The 8,630-nt window shown below is 40.5% G+C and overlaps 1 protein-coding gene and 1 long non-coding RNA gene across 2 annotated transcripts in view; one reads left to right on the plus strand and one right to left on the minus strand.

Moving 5' to 3' along the window:
• The window catches only part of cacng2a (calcium channel, voltage-dependent, gamma subunit 2a), an 85,308-nt gene that overhangs the window by 17,231 nt on the left and 59,447 nt on the right, over positions 1-8,630 (plus strand). The window lies entirely within an intron of this gene.
• LOC112146377 overlaps positions 1-8,630 on the minus strand; it is a 23,887-nt gene that overhangs the window by 1,476 nt on the left and 13,781 nt on the right. Inside the window, exons 3-4 of the long non-coding RNA XR_002919258.2 lie at positions 7,905-8,131; positions 7,527-7,768 (exon numbers count right to left, since the gene is read on the minus strand). This is a non-coding gene — a long non-coding RNA (uncharacterized LOC112146377). The remainder of the gene's footprint in view (positions 1-7,526; positions 7,769-7,904; positions 8,132-8,630) is intronic.

Here is an 8,630-nt window from a genome sequence, read left to right on the forward strand (position 1 = left end):
CACAATGATAAAGCCAAAGCACAAGAACAGAAGTCACAACACGACGAGAAAGCCGAAGCACCATGACAAAAAGTTGACAATACGATGACAAATGCAGATAGCACAAAAACAAAAACCAAAGCACAACGACAAAAGCCACGACATAACAAAAAAAGCCACAATACAGCAACAAAAGAAGACAATATAATGACAAAAGCCAAAGCGCAACAACTAGAGCCACAACATGATGACCACAAAAGCTGAAGCATGCAAACAAAAGCCACAACACAACAACAAAAGCTGACAACACAATTACATAAGCCAGAGCAGAACAACAAAAGCCACAACACGACAACAAAAGTGGAAGCACAATGGCAAAAGCCGACAACACAATGAAAAAAGTTGAAGCATAACAACAAGAACCACAAAAAGACAACAAATGCCAACAACACAATGATAAAAGCCAAAGCACAACAGCAAAAGTCACAAGACAATGACAAAAGTTGAAACACAATGACAATACGATGGCAAAAGCAGAAGCACAATGACAAAAGCCACAACACAACAAGAAAATCCACAGCACGATAGTAAAAGCCGACAACATGAATTATGTAAAAAAGGTTTTATTGTTTATAAGAGATTTTAAACATTTTCATTTCATTTTGAGATCTGATTTATTTAATTGAGAAATAGTATTTATACAAACTTTATGTTTTTTTCTGTATTCTTTATAACAAATTATTTACATGTATTTTCTAAAAATGATTTGTTTTATTTACAATGAAATGTAAAAAATAAACATTAGTCCTGTTGATCAGTAATTGTGTTACAGCACAAACTCAACTTCAATCAACTTTTATTTTAATTGTTCTTAAGATTTTCAAAGTAAATGCAATTTATTTTACTCTGAACCAAATTTCAGTATTTGAGCGATGAACTCTGTCATTAAGCTCAATCTTTATAGGACAGTTTTTAACAAACGGAGCTGAGGAGAGGAGACAGAGATGTTGCCACCTCTGCAAAGCCCTCTTAGCACCCAGTGGGAGAGCTGCTGACAGCTCGGCCACCATTGTACAAGCCAAGGAAAAAAAACAAAACAAAAGACTTGAAGTCTGAAGCCTCAACCGAGGTGAGGCGTAGATTAGAGGTTCCTGTGGGTGGAGGGCAGAGGAGGGCGGCTGGAGGTTACGCCAGCACGGCCGAGTCAGGAAGCGACAGATGGAGGAGTGAAGAAGAGGAGGAAGGGAAGGAGCGACCCGATGGAGCTCCACGGCGAAGTTGAAAGACGGTGAAGGTGATCCCATGCAGATGGCTCCTGATAATTCATGTGTCATTTCATTTGAAATGCAAATATGTGACTTTTTAGGTGTCTGACATCTCTGGCGGTTGATGTTCACTATTTTTGATGCAAATAAATTCAGACGATGGTTATTCTGCGTCACAGAGCAGAGGCAGCGACAGGCGGGAATTTGTTCTGGTATTATTTGTAGCATTAACCTCTAACTGATGAACTAACTAACTTTAGATTAAAAAAATCACTTCTGAAAAGTTCCTATCAGGCCTTGGAAAAGCTAATAAGCAGATTTAAACATTTATGAGGCCTCAACAAAAAAGTTAAACATCCAAATGTTTCTGGATCAGGATTGGTAAACACTGTTTAGTACGGATTCAGTATTGATTTGGGTTTGTTTCAATCATAAATTATAGACAATACAAAACAAAACAAAAAATCATGCAGATTTTCCAAACTCATTACAGAAACAATGAAATGCATTGATAAGAAACAAAAACAAAGACAGACTTTTGTCACATTTGATTCATTAAATAAAGCAATTATATATAGTGTTTGATCAACTGCTTGAAAAGGAGTGGGAGGAAGTGAACTTATATAATCCCACCCCTATCAAACTAACTTTTTAAAAATTATAATAACTAAATTAATTCTTGTATCCAGAACTCATAAAATGCATCTTGGTTAAATAAAGGGGTTAATAAATACAGATAAAGTATTTTGATATGACTGTATCTTTAAAAACAAGATGAAAAAGACAAAAAAGTTTCAATTTTTACAGGAAAAATAGGCAGCAGTGATTGGCAGAATAAATTGAATACATTTAACAAAATAATGTTATAATGCAACAACCTTTCAATGCCCTTTTTGCTCTTGTACTATTGGCTATAATATCGGTATTATCATGAGTTTTTCTTTTTATTGTTTTTTTTATGTTTTTTTATTTTATTTTATTTTATTTAAGTCTTATCTGCTGCATCTTTGTCCTTGAGTCTGTGATAAAGTATCTATCTAATGCTGTGTAGTCTCACATTGCTGCTAGACAGTCAATATTTTTGGTGAAATATAATTTTAATTTTTTTTTATTATAACATGTAATATTAATAAATTAACCTTAAAATTTGTAGTGTTCTATAATATGGGACCAAATTTTGGTAAAATTACGGAGCCCCTAGAGGGACATCAAAGATGTAAAAAATAAATAAATAAATACAGTTATTTAGTTTTGCTGTGTTTTCTAAAAAACAAAAAAAAATATCTGATCACTATCTGGTGCAAACATTTTTTTGCTTGATTTTCAGAAGAAAAAAAAAACATAGTACCAGAATTTCTTTTTTTTTATTTTGATTTTTTTTAGGGCCTCCGTATAGAACTGCGGTATCGGGCATCAAATCTACAAAATTAATCCATAGATTTATTTAAAAAAAATGTAATAACTGCTTGTTTATAAAAAAAAAAAATAGGAAATTAGATTATTATTTTTTTATTTAACCTTTATTTAAGGAAGTAGAGAAATACAAAGGTAGATAGAAAACACATCACAATATACAATTTACATCAAGAAAACTTTTCAGTTAAAATTACTAGAGGAAAAAATACGCAGATAAAAAGTATTTTAGTCCAAACAGCTGCAACTGCCAGTTATTTTCTGTTATTTTTACAGTGTAGTTATTTTTAGCATCACCGTTTAGACAAATTAAGGTCAGGATTTATTATCAACATAATTACCCATTTTGAGAAACTTTTGGTTTAAGTGACTCAAACTAAACCAAGGTAAGCATAAAATTATTTTGCTGGAACAAACTTTTGAGGCGGCCATTTCTGTACTTCCTCTATATGAACATTATCTTAATAAGTAGATTACATGTGTGGATCACAAGCAACTTTGCCTCCTTCTTTAATATGAGATCTGCTGTATGAGCTAGCATAATCTGGGCTCTGACTAAAAGTTGCAGCTGCTGTTTTCATGTCCTTGGGTGGCCATGTTAAAGCCCCCCGAGGCGCCATTTTGGCCTTTGGGGCTCCGAGGACATCAGAGCCTCCTGTCAGCGCGACGCCGCTCAGATGGTCGTGTTTACTGCTCTCCAGAGTGAGTATTTACTGCAGTCGACAGGCCTGGCAGACCCAATTGTCACAGCAAATGGTGCTGTTGGGACAACAAACAGTTGTAATGAGACCGTATCTGTCAGCGAGACTGCTGGAAAACGGCTTCAATTCAAAGATGACAAGGAGGCGAGGAAAGGACGACTTCAACTTCCAGCGAGGAGCTGAGGAGTGTGGGTGGAGTCGGGGTGGTGCACCTCTCTTCTTAGGGTGGTGCGTTTATGTGCACATGGTTCAAGTTTAACTTGCTTAGACGCTGCTTGAGCTTAACCTGAATGCGTCGCGTTTAACCTGAGTTTAACGACTGAAGTAAACCCTGAAAGTTTTCTTTTTGGCTTTTTCTTGCTTGTACTGGTGCCTCCTCTGGGTTTGGGGGTTAAACTGAGATGCTGGAGGTGTCTGTTGGATTATGAAGGGATGCTTGTTAACCCTTTAACACCAAAAATAACACAAACTTTTTTTTACATCAGCTTTGCCCCAATATGCAACATATTACTAACCTAAAGTGTTGCATAACGACACAAAGCTGCCTCAGAATCCACTGGAGTTATGTTAGTTACGTAAAAAGGGAATGTTAAAGAGTTTCCTGTTTTTTTTCTTGCAAGTTTTTATGCTGCGTTCACCAGACGCAATTTGCACAGCAGGGACGTTGGGTTTCAATGTTAGGTCAATGTGTAGACCAGGGCCGGCCCTGGGCATAGGCAACCTAGGCGGCTGCCTAGGGCGGCATGTGCTGGAGGAGGTGCCAAAAAACAATGATGTTATATATATATATATATTAGGGCTGTCAGATTTGTCGCGTTAAAAACGCATTAATCTGACGTGTGCTTGACGCCGACAATTTTTTTGACGCATTAATCGCGGATTTTCCATAGACTGTATATAATGGGGGGACCTCATAGTCCGATAAGTCCATTATTTTTACAGTCAATGGGATTTTCTCATACGTGCCTTTCCATACCGCGCGCGCGGGCGTCCCTCATCGTCCTCTAACTCACCGGCTGCTCTCACGAGATCACCGGCAGGTCTCCAACCACCGAGCTGCTAGCTAGAACCAGCCCGGCGCTAGGACCTGGAGAGCTCCTGCACCCTAACCCGGCTCCGGTTCGCGTCCAGTACCACGTCTGGTGGTACCGGCTCGCGTCCGGCGCCGCGTCCCGAGAGCTGCGGACCCCCGACGTTCCGAACAGCAAACGCACCGGGGGACGTTTTAAATGTTCTGGAGGTTTAAGCGTGATCCAGCCCCAGCATAGCGGTCTGTCTGCCGGCATATTCATCCGTGAGCTCCGCTGGACTCGTCGCTGCCATAGACTTAATCGAGCTGCAGCCAGAGAATGCGGCGGCAGTAACAGACTATCAAACTGTCCACAGTGTATCCCGCTTTTCTCAGTTTTTAATGTTTTAAAAAAACAAAAGTTAATTGGAAATGATAAATCTTTATTTCATTTATTACTGTAGTTCAGCAGAGGAGGAAAAGATTTGGTCCTGACAAAAAATGAACATGAAAGTGTTATGGAAATGTTATTTTTGATGTTTTTTATTTTATTTTACTGAACGTTGATTGAAGTTTAGAATTTAAAATGCCCTTCACTTGCACTTGGGCTTTTGTTAGGCATTTTATGTTACAGCCTTTTATTGTTAAGGAAGTTTATCTCAATACAATGTTACAAAATAAAGTATTTCTGATGAAAACTATTAATTTTGTCATTCTTGTTTTCATAATTAATGTAGAACTGCTAAATTCCACGAACCACACATTTTTTTTCCTTAAAAAAAGGCCACATGTAAATTTGCGATTAATCGCGAGTTAACTCTGGACAATGCGATTATCGCGATTAAAGATTTTAATCGCCTGACAGCTCTAATATATATATATAAAACAGTGCCGCTGTTAGTACCTCTTTAAAACTTTAAGGATGAAAAAAGGAAGAGGAGGAAACGGGCTCATAGCAGAGGTTTGTCTGTTTTACTTCTAAATTTTTTTTTCTGCATTTGGGATTAAAGGGGATTAAAATTTAACTGGTGATCTAGTGCCCAACCCCCCCAACACCTTTAACAGTTGAAATCTCCCGACTCTCCTCTGAAGCATTAGCTGAATGGTGGCACAGTCAGTTAGTGCGTCTGCCTACAAACGCATCGTATATCAATACAAGTCTCACCTGGGACATCTGTATTTAAGACCCTGCAGGGGGCGCCAAACCTATTGTTCTGCCTAGGGTGGCATTTAGCCAAGGGTGCAGCCTGGTGCAAAATGTTGCAGACAAAATTTCTGTGGCGCAATTCTGGTATCAGGTGTGGCGGTTTAGTCCAGCAGCTGCGTAATTTCACTGTCACAATTTGGGCGGCAGACGCGGCATGTTAAGACATTAAAAATCTGAGGTTTGGTGAGGTTAACACAACGCATCAACCAATCAGGAACTCAGCTTTGGGTACTTTTATAGAGACTTGATCAGCAGGTAGAAAGCAAATCCAATATGGCGCCTCAATGTGAGGATCAACTGCCATCCGTTTTCCTATCCCGCTGGGGTTTCTGGAGACTGTCCCGGTTACTGTTGGGCAAAGGCCGGATACACCCTGGACAGGTCGCCAGCTTGTCGCAGAGCCCATGGAGCTGGAGCGATCGGACCCGCTACGGTAGTCAGCCGTGCCGCGAACAATTTTACTTTCAATTTTATTTATTTCTCAGGGACATTAAAAGCATTGCATGCGATGAGCCAGAATTGGCCCAGCGGCTATTTTTTTATCATTGCTCCAGCAATTTTTATTTTTCCCCTCTCGAGTGCGGGACAGAAATTCTTCGAACTAAGCCAAAGACAGGCGGAAGTAATGTCTAAAACGCCATCATCATGGTGAAACTGACATACTGTGAGTGTCTCTGAACAATCTGGTGAACCCAGACATGGGGATATGCTTGCCGGCGCCTCTGTAAACAAACCCAAGCTACTCGCTCAACATCATCCACGTTTTCCATGAAGTGGCAATGATTGAAGTCCAGAAATATGTTGGCGTAGGACATTTTAGGAGAAGAGTCCATCCATCCATCCATCTTCTTGACCGCTTCTTCCCTTTCGGGGTCACGGGGGTGCCGGAGCCTATCCCGGCTACTGATGGGCGAAGGCGGGGTACACCCTGGACAGGTCGCCAGTCTGTCGCAGGGCCTCAATCACACACACATTCACTCTCACATTCACACCTAGGGGCAATTTAGAGTCACCAATTAACCTATGAAGCATGTTTTTGGACGGTGGGAGGAAGCCGGAGTCCCCGGTGAAAACCCACGCATGCACGGGGAGAACATGCAAACTCCACACAGAAAGGTCCCAGCCGGGATTCGAACCGGGGCCTTCTCGCTGTGAGGCGAGAGCGCTAACCACTGCGCCACCGTGCAGCCCAGGAGAAGAGTCGAGCAGTAAATTTGTCGTGCGGCAAAAGAGGGGCGGTCGACGTGAATTTGATTCACAAACATGTCTAGTGTGAATGCAGCTTTAGTGTTCTAAATTTGTCTCCTTCTTCTTTTCCGTTTGCTCATCTCTTCTTTGGAGGCTGGTGTTGCCAATAATCTTAAACTAGTCGGGTAGAGTTCATGGTAACTTCTCAATGGACACATTTTCTCCTTCGTTCACTTTCATTTTTCTCATCTCTCCTTCTTTACTTCTTCTCATCTCTATATTGGAACCTGGTATTTGTCAAGATAATAGTTTGAGTTAACCCGTAGTTGATATTGTTTTTTTGCTGTTTTTTCTGCTACTTGTGTTTAAAAATGATGGGGTTCGGGTGAAAAAAAAGAGCTAAGACGCTGAAACTCAACAAAACACTAAATGTTTGAGAGTTTCCACCTGAAGACCCCCCAGACCTGCTTATATCCTCACTCGTTCAACACATATATTAGGGCGTAAAACGGCTTTACTCCTCAAAAGGCTCCACAGACGTTTCTTTGACATTGACCGATAAGTCAGAATGTCATTTTAAATGTATGCCAGACTTCTGTTGTTTTATTTGTTATTCATTGGCACATCCAATTGTTAGCTTCTCAAATCTCTTCGAGAAGGAATGATCTAAACTTGGTGTCAAGGAAAAGCTGACGCTCAATTATTCATTTAGTGATGTGACTCTGAGACAAAGCCAAACTGCTGACGCTGCTGCTGATTTTCACCTGGATTAAGGCAAAGATGTGAATGCCTTGCTCATCAGCAGATCAGGGAATTTGGACCAAATGAAGCTGCCAGCGTCTCCGTCGCTGCATCCCGACGCGGACGAGGATAGATGAGGTGTTGGTGTGTCCACTGAGGAGGATGATGTAATTTCCAGTGAAGCATGCTGCCGCTCTCCTCCCCCTCTCTTCTGCGGTTGTGTGGATGTGTGAGCGCTCACCTTCATGTGTCTGTATTCCTGAAGCTGTAAGGAACAGGATGAATTTTTAATGAAAAGCAGCGTGGCTTCTCTTTGCTCCCTCAGATCGCTTTCCAGGACAGGGTGTCTCTCATGATCGGAGCAGCAGGCGGCGGCGGGTGAGAGGGAGACGCACTCTCACCTGGAAAAGGCTGCAGATGTTGTCCGGGTTTTTCGCTCGTCGGTTCAGTGGTTGAGAGCCGTGCTCAGTTGTGTGTCTTTGTAATGTGTCATGTTGTTACATCACCACCGCGACGGCCAACACTGTGATGTACAGCATGTGTACACTGGTAGATCCAGGACCTTTCTGTGCTTTTGAAGTTCTCCTTTTTGTAGTTTGAGGCCCAAGAACTTCAAAGTACGGTGGCCCTGAAGTGAAAATCAAAAAATCACTCAAAACATGTTAAAGCAGGGATGTCAAACACAATCACACAAGGGGCCAAAATCCAAAACACACCTTAGGTCGCGGGCAAGACAGGATAAATATTTATTGAACACTCTAAAACTACATTTTTAAAACTTTAAAAACGAATTTTTTTTAACACAATTATGAACTAGATATATAGCATTACCTGTGATAATGCTAGTGTGAATTCTGTAAGCTGAATATGGCTGCAGAAGATGCTAGTGCCGATAGTTGAAGATGCTGAAATTAATAGTTGTAAACGCTGAAGCTGATTGCCAGCTAAAATATTAGCTAAATGCCAAATTAGCTTAAAAGAAAAAGAAAAAAAAACTTGGGTTATCCAAAACAGCTAGCATCTACTGTAGCTGTGTGTAAATATTACCCTAACTCCAAAACAGTCTTAAAAACTTTTTTAAAAGCCCAAATCAGACAAAACAGCTAGTATGTAGCTGAAATATTACT

The sequence above is a fragment of the Oryzias melastigma genome, linkage group LG8 (assembly GCF_002922805.2).
Source record: "Oryzias melastigma strain HK-1 linkage group LG8, ASM292280v2, whole genome shotgun sequence".
Lineage (NCBI taxonomy): Eukaryota > Metazoa > Chordata > Actinopteri > Beloniformes > Adrianichthyidae > Oryzias > Oryzias melastigma.